Here is a 15,616-nt window from a genome sequence, read left to right on the forward strand (position 1 = left end):
AGAAGGATTTTAGTCCTTGCATCATCCAATTGTACTGCACTCAAAGGTTCCTTACACATATGCCAGCCATGGCAGGGACCCTGTTTGCCTTCTTTTGAGAAAGAATGTGCCATGTGTGAGTCGTGCTACAGCTTTAGAAACTGACACCCAGCTTGAAAACCTTTCAAAACGTGCACTTCCAAGACGTGGAGAAAGATTTGTTATACAGGTCATTACCTCAGGTCGCAATTCTGCATCTGATTTAGGATGAATGATTGCAAAGACTTCTACCACTGGTTGGCAGATTTGCGTATGCGAAAGGAATGTTGGACCGGTCAACCATGCAGAGATTGTAAGTTGATTCACTGAAACGGCTCTCGTTCCACAGTCAGCTGGGTTAAGGTCAGTTTGAACATAGTGCCACTGATATTTTTGTGTTGAACGTCTAATTCGTTGCACTCGGTTATTAACATACACAAAGAAGCGCCTTGATTCATTGAATATATAACCAAGAACCACCTTACTGTCAGTGAAGAATTTCATGTTCTTCAATTCCAGGTCCAGTTCTTCAGATATTACTTCTGCCACTTCTACTGCGAGAACAGCAGCGCAGAGTTCAATTCTGGGAATGGTAAGGTCAGGTTTCGGAGCCAGTTTTGTTTTACCAAAGATGAACCCAACCTCAGTCAGTCCTTGAGCATCTGTAACCTTTAAGTAGCCAACAGCAGCAATAGCTTTAGTTGATGCGTCACAGAATATACAAACTTCTCTTTCCTGAGCTTGTGAATGAGGAATTGATGTGTACATTCTAGGAATCTTTACCTCCTTCAGATCTTGTAGAGAAGTACACAATTTCCGCCATTCCTCGAACCTGTGCTCAGGGAGTGGTGCATCCCAATCACAGACATCACTTGTCAGATCTCTTAGGATTTTTCGACCTTGAACACTCACAGGAGCAGCAAACCCAAGCGGGTCAAACAGGCTATTGATAGTAGATAGCACACCACGTCGAGTATATGGTTTTTCAAGATCAACCACTTGGAAAGTGAGTGTATCTGCAACAAGGTCCCATTTGAGGCCTAGGCTTCGTTGCACAAAGTGAAGGTCTTGGCCAACATCAAGGTCCTGTAAGCCTTTAGCAAGATCAGCTGCAAGAAAGGCTTTCATAACCGATAGTTCATTGGATGCGATTTTATGCAACTTAAGATTGGATTGAGCCAACATCTCTTGAGCTGCTTTCAGCACACTAATGGCTTCCTCTACTATGGGGAATGACTTGAGGCCATCATCCACATAAAAGTGTCTTTCTATGAATTTCCTCACTTCTGTTCCAAACTCACTTTCCCCCTCCATGTCTGTCCTTTTCAGGCCATAAATGGCCACAGCAGGTGAGCGGCAGTTACCAAATACATGAACTCTCATGCGATACTCCACGATCTCACCGTCAAGTTGGTGGTTACGAAACCACAAGAAACGGAGGTAGTCACGATGATCCTCTTTCACAAGGAAACTATGAAACATCTGCTTGATGTCCGTCATCACCGCAACTGGCTCAGTTCTGAAACGCATGAGGACCCCAAGCAGGCTATTATTAAGGTCTGGACCTCGAAGGAGAACATCATTCAATAACACGCCACTGCATCTGGCACTTGAATCGAACACAATTCTAATTTGACCAGGTTTTTGAGGATAGTACACACCAAAACTTGGCAAATACCAACATTCTTTATCTCTGTCAATGGGAGGTGCTACTTCAGCATGATTGTTTTCAAAAAAACTTTTCCATGAAATCTATAAAATGATCCTTCATCTCGGTATTCTTTTTCAGAGTGCGAGTGAGAGACATGAGTCGATTCAGAGCATGTTGTCTGTTGTTGGGTAGGCGTTGTCATGGTGTGCGAAATGGTAGAGGAGCTACCCAACTGCTTGAATCATCTTTGCAGAATTCCTGATTCATGATCTCTAAGAATAATTCGTCCTCAAATGATGCAGCAAGCTTATAGTCATTCTCTGACTGACTGAAAATCAATTTGCCCACATCATTGCATGTTTGTCTGACAGGAGACTTGTTTTGCTCACCTGACAACCGTATTTTCATGTAGATGTTGTTCTCACATGGTGTCAGGAAACTGGGACGTCCGTTCCAGAGAAGATTGGTTTTATAAGAACAAACGGTGGGTCTATGAACACCATTAAGACAGACGTTACCAATTATAAGTCCAAACGTTGAGCAAAGGGTTCATTATGATGACCATTGCGCTGACCTCGTACCTTATGTACACGAATGATGTCTCTGCCAAGCAACAAAAGAATCTCAGCATTATGGTCAAGAGGCGGAATCTTGTCAGCTACAGCTTTAAGATGGATATGATTGCGTGCAGCTTGTGGAGTTGGGATTTCGTCCCTGTTGTTAGGAATTAAGTCACATTCAGTGAGAGTTGGTAGTGATAAGCGGACTTCTCCATCTGCTGACTCAACCATGAAACCACTTGCTCTCCTTCCTGCAGAATCCATCGTTCCAGAGCACGTCTTAAGTGTATATGGACAAGCATCACCTTGGATTTTGAAAGTATCAGAGATCTAGCCAGTGACACATTACTCTGGTCATCCAATAGCACATACATTCTCACTTTCTTTTCGGGATGTCCCTTTGGATAGACATTTACTTGACAGATTTTAGGGCAGGATTTACCATTAAGTCCTCCTCCACACACTTCAGTACACAAAGAGGTAGTTGCAGCTGATGCACGTTCACTTTGCTCCCCACCATGCTCATTCACTGGTGTAGAAGAATCTGCCATAAACGAAGGCGCTGGTCCTGCATGAAGAGCTGAAATGTGTCGATCACTATTATATTCCTCACATTGCACTACAGCTCTACAGTCCTTTGCTTGATGCGCTGTTGGAGCACAACATCTAAAACATATAAAGTACTGTGACAAAAAACGTTTTCGCTCTACAACGGTTCTACTTCTGAAAGCTCTACACTTTCTTAGCGAATGAGGTCTTTTGTGAAGAGGGCATTGTTTATCTGGGTCCTCTTTTAAGTGCTCTGAGGAGAGTTTTCCAAAGTTTTCTACCTCTGTTCTGTTGACTGAGAAGGAGGCCCTCGGTTTCCATGATTTGAGTGGATGCTGCTTCTCAACTCTGAAAGGGACAGTGCTGGAAGTCGAGAGGAAAAAACTAGGATCATTCCTCATCTCTGCCTGTTGACACAAAGTCGACAAAGAACGAAAAAGGAGGATATGAAACACAATGTTCTCTTTTGTAGTGGGACCCCTTACTCATCCACTGTTCTTGAAGGCTGTGAGGTAATTTCTCTAAAATTGGGGTTATTCCTCTTGCTGTGTCAAGGAAGTTGAGCCCTGGGAGATAACCTTCTTTCTTTGCTCCTAATATTTCAAGAAGTAAGTCACTGAGCTCTTGCAGCTTCTTGCTATCTTTGATTGAAAGTTTTGGGAACTCGTGAAGTCTGGAGAACAGGAAAGCTTCGATAGCTTCAGGAGAACCATAACTTCTGTCAAGTCTCTGCCAGACCATATCCAAGCCCTCAGCTGGATTATTAACATAAACTGCTCTAATACGTTTGGCATGTTGCAGTGACTCCCCACCAAGCCACTTGATGATGAGATCTAACTCTTCACTAGGTTTGAGATTCAGCCCCTCTACTGCATTGTTGAAGCTGGATTTCCATGACAGATAACTGACAGGTTGATTATTAAACACTCTAAGCCCAGCAGTAATGAAATCTCTTTCAATCTCTATGAGATAAATAAACAGCCAGTTCTGAAACATCAGTAGAATTGGCTTTTGCTGGAGTCTGACTGGCAGAGTCTTTATGGCGGTGTGAGTAATGGTTGGGGCTATACACACCTGCAGGTTGAGGATGATTATCATCTACAGAACTGGGGAAGTGTTGTCGAACATATTCTCCTGTACGTTCGATCGAATGATGGATTGATGAAGCATGATTTGTCAGATTCACTCCTTTCAGATATAACAAATCTCACAGCCTCAAACACATCCGCTTCTGCCGAGGCAGCCTCAGACTCACACTCTTCCTTTAGAGCTTTTAACGTGGCTTCGATGCGTGCCTTCTCAACTTGCATATCAATCTCCCGTTTGGCAAAGGCTGCTCTTCTGCATGCACCTTCTGCTTTAGCACAGGCTTGTGCTGCGGCTATGCTGCTTGAAGACTTACTTGATCTTTGTGAAGAAGATAATGATGATGCAGCACATTCTGACCTAACCTCTAGGTCTTCTGGATCGAAGCTTGTGGCATTGGCATTCGACATTTTCGTTGAGAGAAGACGACGTATCTCCAGTTCACTTAGAATCTTGAAGTATGGAGTCTTTTTACTTTACTGCCCTCACCATGTGTACACATGCATAGCTATTCAGCAAGCTTAACACTCCTCCAAGAAAGACTTTAGACAGAACTGAATCCAAGTGCATTTAATGGAAGCGGTGTAAAACTGAAAAAACAACAATAGAAAAAATACAATAAATTACAAAAATACTTTGAGCATAAACATCATCTTATACATCAATTTTCAAATATGGATAGCATAGCATACATAACATTACCATTTGCACCACAGCAGCTTACATTTCCCTCAATATTCAAATGTTCACACAATTATTGAAAGTTTCTTAACAATGAATACCCAGATTACAACATGAATCCAAAAAGCTGAAGAGTATCTGATAGTCTTATGTTCATGTACACTCATCCAAATACAACACCAATGATCTATGACAAAACACCAAAAAACATCAAGGAAACACTTACAGACTATGCCGTTTCCAAGAATAAAAGTGTGGATGGAGATGGGGATCGGCTGTGCACCCTCTCAAACAAAACAAAATGGCTGAACAGCACATGCTCTGCTTAAATATAGGAATGTCACCACTAGGGGCCACTAAATTATGAAAACTGGAGCTGAGAACCGCATAACCTACAACAGCAGCAATAACCTACAGCAGCAGCAAAAACCTACAGCAGCAGCAGCAGTAATAACCTACAGCAGCAGCAGCAATAACCTACAGCAGCAGCAGCAGCAATAACCAACGGCAGCAGCAGCAATAAAAGCAGCAGCGTAGCAGATCTATTCCGCCAAGACGAAACATATTTACATTGTCATACCCTTTACCATGCCAAACTCTCAGAGAGTTGTCATGACAGAAATATATATAAACATTGATCATTGAAACATTGAAAACATGAATTTTCTTGTTATAGTTCATTCCACTACTCTGGCACTTTAGAGCTGACTGCAGTAAAAACTTCAGGCCCGATGAAGTGTATTTCACCGTGTGATGAATGAATGGAGTCACCGTAGCCTGTCTAAAACTGATGATTTACTCCAGTGGCTTTTAATGACTTTTTGGCTGAAAGTTAAATGTCTTTGCTGTCACTTTATTAACTGTGAATTAATTATTATACTTCTCTGATTCATGCTCACTGATGTTGAACAGTTCAAATAATGTGTTGAAGTTTGTCATGTGAGTGTGTTCTTGCAATACATTCTACATCTTAGCTGTTAACACACAGTTTGTGTTTAAATGTAATTTGTTTTGTGCTACTTTCAAATTGTACACAAATAACACACTCTGTATTAGATAAACTCTGTACTAAACTGAGTTTAACATATCAAAATAGATCCATCAGTTAATTTAGTCTAAAATTGGCATCTGTATTTACATCTTGTTTGAATGGATTTCATGAAAAGAACTTTTGAAAAACACATTCTTTTTTTTGAAGTCGGCATGACACAGAAGTTGCGGTAGTCTTCTCTATTGTAACGTATATGCGAGTGAAACAACTTCTTGAACAAGAAAATAAAATATATTTAATGAAAAGCTGAAGTATAAAAAATAAATAAAAATAAATTTTGAAGCACACACATGCCTATGTCACATGCACTGTTTTCATTGAAGCACACACATAAATATTCAGAAGCACAGAAACTTATCAACGCTGCCCCACAACTTTTAATTAAATAGCTTTGTGACTGAATTGCTACATTGTATTTTTCAGCAACGAAGTGGTAACATTGTTGGTTATTATGTAATTAAACTCACAGCTTTGTTGTTAATCAAGAGATCTCTCTCTCTCTCTCTCTCTCTCTCTCTCTCTCTCTCTCTCTCTCTCTCTCTCTCTCTCTCTCTCTCTCTCTCTCTCGATAATTCATTCAAATAAATGTATGCAGGCAGAATGCTACAAACAATAATCGTGACGAAAATAACCATAATTTTTACCCATCGGTTCAAATAGTGTGCTGCATACATCAATAATAACTTTTAACGTTTTTTCAATCCTAGCAAATTACCATGGTATAAGCAGGATAATCCACGGCTAGCTGTGCATTAAACGATTTGAAAGCACTTAACAGAACAGCACGTTCTACAACCCCAAATCAGAAAAAGTTGGGACAGTATGGAAAACGCAAATAAAAAAGGGAAGAAGTGATTTCTAAATTTACTTTGACTTGTATTTCATTGCAGACAATATGAACACAAAATATTTCATGTTTAGTCTGGTCAATTTCACGTCATTTGTAAATATGCATCCTTTCCTGTCATTCAGACCTGCAACACATTTAAAAAAAAGTTGGAACAGGAGCAATTTAGGGCTAATAATGAGGTAAAATGGTTAAATAATGATGTGATTTGAAACAGGTGATGTCAACAGGTGATTGTTATTATGATTTGGTACAAAAGCAGCATCCAAGAAAGGTCTAATCCTTTAGGAGCAAAGATGGGCCGAGGATCGCCAGTTTGCCAACAAATACGTGAGAAAATTATTGAAATGTTTAAAAACAATGTTCCTCAAAGAAAGATAGGAAGAGATTTGGATATTTCACATTCAACAGTGCATAACATAATTAAAAGATTCAAGGAATCTGGAGGAATTTCAGTGCGTAAAGGACAAGGGCGCAAGCCTAAGCTGAACCGTGATCTCCGATCCCTCAGGCGGCACTGCATCAAGAATCGTCATTCATCTATAAGCGATATCACCACATGGGCTCAGGACTACTTTGGCAAACCTTTGTCAAGTACCACAATACGTAGTTACATCCACAAATGCCAGTTAAAACTGTACTGTGCCAAAAGGAAGCCCTATGTTAACAGTGTCCAGAAGCGCCGTCGACTTCTCTGGGCTCGGAGGCATCTGGGATGGACCATCACACAGTGGAAACGTGTACTGTGGTCAGATGAATCAGTATTTCAGGTATTTTTTGGGAGGAATGGACGCCGTGTGCTCCGGACCAAAGAAGAAAAGGATCATCCAGACTGTTACCAGCAACAAGTCCAAAAGCCAAGTGCCCTTGGCAAAGGTAACTTGCACTTCTGTGAAGGCACCATTAATGCTGAAAAGTACATAGAGATTTTGGAGCATAATATGCTGCCTTCAAGAAGACATCTTTTCCAGGGACGTCCATGCATATTTCAACAAGACAATGCAAAACCACATTCTGCACACATTACAAAGTCCTGGCTGCGGAGGAAGAGGGTACGGGTACTTGACTGGCCTGCCTGCAGTCCCGACCTGTCTCCAATAGAGAATGTGTGGCGCATTTTGAAGCGCAAAATGCGACAGGGAAGACCCCGTACTGTTGCCCACCTTAAGACTTGTTTGCAGGAAGAATGGGACAAAATTACACCTGAAACACTTCATCACTTGGTGTCTTCAGTCCCTAAACGTCTTTTGACCCCCAATTTCCACCGGCTGCATTACGGCTGCGGAACGGCTCCGCTGCGTGACAGCTCCGTGTTCCGTCGTCCGTCAATATCCACCAGGTCCGGATTTGTTGCGGAACGGCTGCGGTCATGACTGACAGCTGACGTCACGAGGCCCCATGTAATCTCGCGAATTCTGGTGTGATCGCGCGATATTTAACCTGTATAGCTATATAACTCCTCATTACGAGTACATAACTAGCTATTTGCTTTCTATCTTTATTTCTTGGACAAAAATAGTGACTTACCATCCACACCAATCACTTCTGCTATAGTTTTCCACGCCGCATCCTTTTTAATGTTGTCCTTATAAAAAGGATGTGAGGGGTCATAGATGATGGGTTTATTCTGTACCTCAATAATCAGCATTTCTTCATCCATCGTGTCAACGGGGTTAAAACAAGCCTGTCTCCGCCCATTATGACGTTTTCAAGTTGTAGTGTAGGGAAATATGAGCGCGGTATATTTTATTTTGAAAATTAAACGGATCTTTTATTTTGTTTCTGGCTGTTCTGTTTTGTCACTCGACTTCCTGTCCTGCGTACTCTGCCCTGTAGTGCTGCGGAGCGCTCCGGCATCCGGCAAAAATAGAAGCTCTGCGTATCTGATACGGAGGGCTGCGGATCGCCGGAGTCGGAACGCAGCTGTAACGCATTCAGTGGAAATACACTCATTGACTTTAATGGAAACCTATTGACTCCGCCGCCGTGACGGAGCCGTAACGCAGCCGGTGGAAATTGGGGGTAAGTGTTGTGAAAAGGATTGGCAACATTACAAAGTGGTAAATGCTTTACTGTCCCAACTTTTTTTTAAATGTGTTGCAGGTCTGAATGACAGGAAAGGATGCATATTTACAAATTACATGAAGTTGACCAGACAAAACATTAAATATTTTGTGTTCATATTGTCTGCAATGAAATACAAGTCAAAGTAAATTTAGAAATCACTTCTTTTTTTTTATTTGCGTTTTCCATACTGTCCCAACTTTTTCTGATTTGGGGTTGTATATCGAAGTGTGACTGAAGTATGATTCCGCTTTGAAACAATCTGTATTGTAAAAAGCGCTATATAAATAAAGGTGACTTGACTGAAACAACATGATCGGAGCTGTTATCTTGGTTGTGTTTGTTATTTATTATTTCCATGTGAATGTTGTAGCCTACACCTCCCCATGTTAAAGGGTTAGTTCACCCAAAAATGAAAATTCTGTCATTAATTACCCACCCTCATGCCGTTCGACACCCGTAAGACCTCCGTTCATATTCGGAACACAAATGAAGATATTTTAGTTGAAAGCTGATGCTGAGAAAGGCTTCAGATAGGCCTCCATTGGCATTCAGTACATTTACACTCCCAAGACCCATAAAAGGCACTTAAAACGTCGTTACAAAGTCCATCTCACCACAGTGACTCTACAATAATTTTACGATGCGACGACAATAGTTTTTGTGCGCAAAAAAAAAATCAAAATAACACCTTTATCCAACTTGTTCTTGTCTTCCGTGTGTGCCTCCACGACGCATGCGCGAGAATATGATGAAGATCCGGCGTTCGGACACATGAAGCGATTTCTTTACAAGCAGAGGAAAACGCGCGTATCTAAGCTGTTGAATTCTACATTGATCGTGCTTTAGGTCTCGGCGTAGTTCTCAAAATGGGGTTAAAGTGTGCATTTCATGGATTCCCGAACCCCGGCGCTACGTCATATTCTCGCGCATGCGTCGTGGAGGCACACACGGAAGACAAGAACAAGTTGGATAAAGGTGTTATTTTGATTTTTTTTTCGCAAAAAAACTATTGTCGTCGCATCGTAAAATTATTGTAGAGTCACTGTGGTGAGATGGACTTTGTAACGACGTTTTAAGTGCCTTTTATGGGCCTTGGGAGTGTAAATGTATTGAATGCCAATGGAGGCCTATCTGAAGCCTTTCTCAGCCATCAGCTTTCAACAAAAATATCTTCATTTGTGTTCCGAATATGAACGGAGGTCTTACGGGTGTCGAACGACATGAGGGTGAGTAATTAATGACAGAATTTTCATTTTTGGGTGAACTAACCCTTTAACAAACTTTCAAGATTAGGCAAGGCAAGTTTATTAATACAGCACATTCAAAGTGCTTTACACACAAATCGAATTAAAATATTAATAATATACATAATAATATATACAATATATATATATATATATATATATATATATATATATATATATATATATATATATATATATATATATATATATATATATATATATATATATATATATATATATATATACACACATATATATATAAATTAAATAAATATATATATACATACGATTTTACTATTTATATTTGTCAGGTAACTCTGCGTTTAAACAGTACCCTTGCAGACACATTTTCCTGGCCTAACTCCAGGGCTATACATATTAGGGCTGCCACTAACGACTATTTTTATATTGATTAATCTATCGACTAATTTATTGATTAATCTATCGACTAATTTATCACAATAATTTTCAACAATTTTACTTAAAACATTTAATTTAACTTGCAACTTTGGCATTCAGTATTGTACTATAAAAAAGTATAAATGTAAACAAGCCCTTGACAAAATGTGAATCTAAAAGAGTAAAAATGTAAAAAGGTACAAATTTGTAAACCAACATAACAAAAGCAAGAGAATATCAGCAAATACTTTTTATATAGAATAGTGTTGTCACGATACCAAAATACGATGCCAGACTAAAATACCTCAATACGATACTGAATCGATACCATGGCAAAAAACAGTAAAAGTAATTGAATAATATGACAGAACTTACTATTAATTGTTTTATCATTGTTTTAGGGTTAAAAACCCCTAAAATCTCAATTTGCCGCAGTGTTGCAAAGTCCACGGTTTTCCCGTGGAATTGGGCTACTTCAACACGGTTGCCGTGGGCTGTTTTTCATGTCCGCAGGTTGAAGCGACCCCAATTATGTGATATTTAGCCCAGAGAAAGCGGATTTTAGCAGGCAACCCTACCAAAAAACACATATTTTACCCCCCAAACGCGAGAACCCCCCCATGAAATAAGATTGGGCTTGTTTTGGGCTATTTTTGAGTAGCAATTGGGCAGGTTTTGTTGTGAAAACCTGGCAACCCTACTTGCCCGGCACGTTCCTGCCAGGTTCCTACCCTGCCCTAGCCTGGTCCTACCAGACTCGCATACATTTAATTTGTAATGTACAGAGAGTCTGGCCACTCTCCATTGACAAGCGTTTACTTCCTTGAGGGCGGGTACTCTGTTGAAGTTTAAAACTATTGGATCTGCCCAGTGCCACTCTGGATCTGCCATAACCATTCGCTAACGTTTGGTCGTGACGTATGTCATGCGCTGTTCGCCTTTTTTCTCACATGGAAATACGTAAAAATAACTGTGCAGATTGTGCACGCCACCTCAGTGATAAAACCTTGTGCATTCGGATTGTGATCTATTCATGGTGGAGGGGAGAGTTTTGTGTTCGGGAACGCGCCGCTCACGTGGTCCATAACATACTGTAAATAAAATATCATATGCTTGGTATGATAAGAATAAATGCTGCTGTAAATAACGGCCCAATTCAAATGTTTACGGGCTTTTCTTCCTATTATTTTTTGAGCGTGATGAAATATATTGCTCTTGAAAATACCAGCATTTAAAGAAATACAAGTCTAGAAATGCATCCAAATGAGAGCGAAGTGCGGCCGTATGGTGCTCTGCAGTGGTCAAAAAGAATATAAACAGTGAATTTTGAAGTGATATATTCTTGAAAACTCCGAGATGTGGATTCGAACAGCAATTAAATGACCACACGACCTTGGTGTTTGTCTAAAACAGTAGGTAATTCGGCCGGGGAATTTTATACTGGTGGTGGGAGACGGACGGGAATAAAATCACTGACTAGCCCCTGTAAATGATGACAATGCCTTACGACCGCATGCAAAATAATTAACCTACCGGGGCTTCAGCCAACTCCTTCACCACTAACGGAGCAAGCTGGAAAATCAAAGTTTTCCCGGGACACAACATCATGGCCTCCAAAAAACCTCAGCAAAGATTGTTCTTGCTCCGGCTTTAACTTCTGGATATTCGGCAGCGGTGCCACAACGGAATGAATGGCTTCGCTCGCATCTTTCTCCGCCGCCATTACTGAACTACAACTCAAACTAGCGCACAACATCAACGTCATCATTCTCAGCCACTCCCTCTGTTCGCTGATTAGACTGGTAAAAATTTGTTCGGAGAAAACCTAAGAATATACCACAGTCCCAGACTGAGTACTGAAGGAAAATGGAAATTGAGCGGAAGTAAGTAGAATGGCGGAGTCAGGCTAGCCCTGCCTTGCTTCACTCAGAATATTAGGTCCGGCCCTTTGAGAGCTGCACGGACCAAATTCATTGTAACACCCGATTTCTCATTCAACTCTGTATACGTTCACTAAAGACATATCCGACTGTGTTTACCCGAATACTCGCCAGGACGTGCATTTTTACATATTTTTTACCATTCAAACCCAATAATCTGCGAAACTGGCTTCGCGATCTGTCTGAATGAAAGGCGTGTGCGCGCTTCAGGTCAGAATCCGACAGCGCACGCAAGCACGTCCCGGCCGCGCCGCACTTCTGTTGCTTTCTTTTTCCTGAGCTGCACGTATATATTTGACTGTTCTGCTTCCATTGATTTGTGAACGGTGGAAGCAGAGCTCACACACACGTCCTCACTCCTGCTGTCACACATCGACGCAAATTAAGAAATACTGCTCTTATTAGAGTGCTGTCATTTTTAAAGTACCGGTACTAATACAATTTCATATCGTACCCAACTTACCCAGTCGACTAAAAATATTGACGTAGACTAATTAACAGCGTCAACGCAGTCGATTGTATCGACCAATCGCGACAGGCCTAATACATATCTATCCGTCAGAGCAGATCTAAATGGAACGTCCTCGCGCCAAATGGATTTCGGTTTCAAAATATTTGTCAGGTAGGCTAACTTTGGATTTAAACAGTACCCTTGCAGACAAATCTTCCTGGCCTAACTCCAGGGCTAACTTTAAAAATATGTGTCAGGTAAGGTTGTGTGTTTAAACAGTACCCTTGCAGACAAATCTTCCTGGAACCACCAAGGCTATACAGATCTATTCCTGGCGGGGGAAAAAAAATATATCAATATACAATTGATATTTATTGTATCAAATAAATGCAAAGCAGATGCATGTTGACTAAATTCAAGCATTAAAGAGAAAACAGTGTCTTCACTTTTATCTTTTTACACATTCATTTCCCACATATAATTGAATGAGGAAAGGAAAAACAAAAGAAAACAGCAACAACAGACAAGCATGTTGACTACTTGAACATAAATTTTGCTCTCTTTTCTTTCTGGCCAGCAAATTTCTCAATGACTCTCTGATTAAAGTCAGTCATCTCAGTAGTGTCATGTCGTTTGCATTGTTCAGTTAGATATTTGAGGTCTTTTACCCCCGTTGTTGTTCACAAAACTTCAGTACCGACACTTTGAAATAAAAGACAGGGAAAGCAATAAAGGGCATTGCTAACAACACATCCAGCCAGCCACCTAACTTACGTTTCTCATAACAATCGCGTGAAGCTCCGAGTGCAGCTGTGTCCTGTCACTGGCCTGCTGCTGGATTTGTAAATTGCGTTGGTCCGGTTTGGGATCCTTTATCCATTTTTTTCTTCCAGCGAACGGCTTGTGAAAGAATTTGGTTTTGATGGGGGCGGCGCCCCAGCACCCTCTATTGACAAGCCGCCAATGGTCAGAACAGATCTAAACGGATCGTCCTCGCCCTGGAGGGATTTAAGAGAATTGAATTGAGAGGGAATAGGAATAAAAATAAATAAAAATATGATACAGACATAAAATAATTAAAAGATTAAAAAGATGCGGATGTACATATAAAATAAAGTGCAAGCAGTTCGGACAAAGCACAGAGCTCATTCAGTAAATGTATAGCTAAACAGATGTGTTTTGAGTCTGGATTTGAAAGTGGCTACTGTTCGAGCACATCCGATCTCTTCAGGAAGCTGGTTCCAGCTGCGGCTGGCATAATAGCTAAAAGTAGACTCTCTTTGCTTTGAGTGAACCCTTGGTATTTCTAGCTGACCTGATCCTAATTTTAGGATTTTAGGTTTATATTCTATGAGCATATCTGCAATGTATTGAGGTCCTAGGCCATTAAGTGATTTATATACCAGTAATAATACTTTAAAATCGTAATCCTAAATGTAATCAAGTTTATAAATGACCAACTTCTAAAACTCTGACGCAAAGCTCAAGCTTGTGGTGTGAAACGGATGTAAGGGTGGTTTTACTACAGTGGTTCTGGCTGCAGGATTGCCGACAGACTAAGGAAAAGTTATCAGCACAATGGTGAAAAACTGTATATTTCTTGTCTATTACCCCACCTACTGCCACTTATAATGACGGAAATAAGACAGTTAGAATTGCAAAATATGTGGGAGAGCGTTGGTATATTCTGTGATTATATTGTATTGCAATAGGAAGCAATTTGATTTTAATACTGAATCAAAACTACTTGGCATATAATTTATAGTTGAAAGGGTTTAATAACAGTATTTGTTTATGGTTACACTTGAATTGGTTACAAATTAGATGTTAGATGATAAAACATATAGTTAATTGTACCCAGCATGTATGTAGAATGTTAGCAGAGCTTCAGGACTTCAGTCTGGCCTATGGCTTTAACCCAGTTGTCCAGAAAGACAGAGTTCAGGAAGAAAGGAAGAGCAGAGGCCCAAGAAATGAGCTAGAGAAAAAAAAAGAGGAAGAAAAAGCCAAGAGCAACAATAGAGTGCTGCAGGGATGACGTCAAAACCCAGAAGACTAATTCAACAGTGGTTCCCTTGAGATTTACCTATAGGGTTTTTCAATTTATAAGTAAAATAAAGGCTGTGGTAAACATAACTTGACGATACATTGATGGTTTGTTCTACAATGTAAATTATACACACCCATACCGAAAACGTGAATTATGAAGCAGTTATGTTTATTGCATTGTTATGTTTATATAATGCAATAAACTTGACTTCCTGCTTAGCTACTGTTCAACACTCTTTCTTACTGCTCCGTGCTTTGCTCTATCGCTTTTATATTTTATCTCCTAATTTTAACTTCAGCAAATCAGCACAGTGCTCAAACGACAAAGCTTGACATCATTGATAAAATTAGAAACTCTGAAGACTCGAAGATTACTATAAAAAAGCTGATTTTTTTGTCTGACCAGCCTCCCACTGCCATCAGCTTACATTCCGGAGAAGGGAAAACACAGCTGCCTAAATTCAAAAGGATAAGAACCTCTTCAAGTTCAAGAATCTGCTTTTTGAACAAATTGCCACAGACTTTTACAAAGGATTGCAGTTCTTGAAACAAAGTTACATGTAGAACACACAGCAGAGCTTCGTCATGGACACCCTCAGCATACAACCGGTGAGTCCAATGAATCTAATGCTCCTCAACGGGCCATAATGAGCGTAGAGAAACTGATCAACACACTAATCAATGGCACAAACGGGGCGAGACCCAAAAGCACTTGAGACATCAGATTGTCATGAGCATCACATATTGCCGCAGTAGCATGCTCCACCCCAGACACAAGGATTGCAAAGACTGTTTTCCTACCACCACCTATACATCTTGAAAACAGATTTGAAGTATTAATGAATGTGGGTGAGGAATCCCCAGACATGATAAATGTGATCGAATACAGATCAAATCAGCCCGCAGCTAACACTGATGCTAACAGGCACTCAAGGTCGAGCAGACAGCGGCACTCAGCTCAGAACGCAGCCGAGCCAACAACTCTGATAGTGGGTGACTCCATGATCAGAAACATTAGCAGTA

General features: G+C 40.5%; 1 protein-coding gene across 1 annotated transcript in view; it reads left to right on the forward strand.

The window, feature by feature from the left end:
* Positions 1–15,616, forward strand: part of large1 (LARGE xylosyl- and glucuronyltransferase 1) — a 75,424-nt gene that overhangs the window by 10,359 nt on the left and 49,449 nt on the right. The gene's annotated exons all lie outside the window — the stretch shown is intronic.

Source organism: Gobio gobio (assembly GCF_949357685.1).
Source record: "Gobio gobio genome assembly, chromosome: 5".
NCBI classification, from domain to species: domain Eukaryota; kingdom Metazoa; phylum Chordata; class Actinopteri; order Cypriniformes; family Gobionidae; genus Gobio; species Gobio gobio.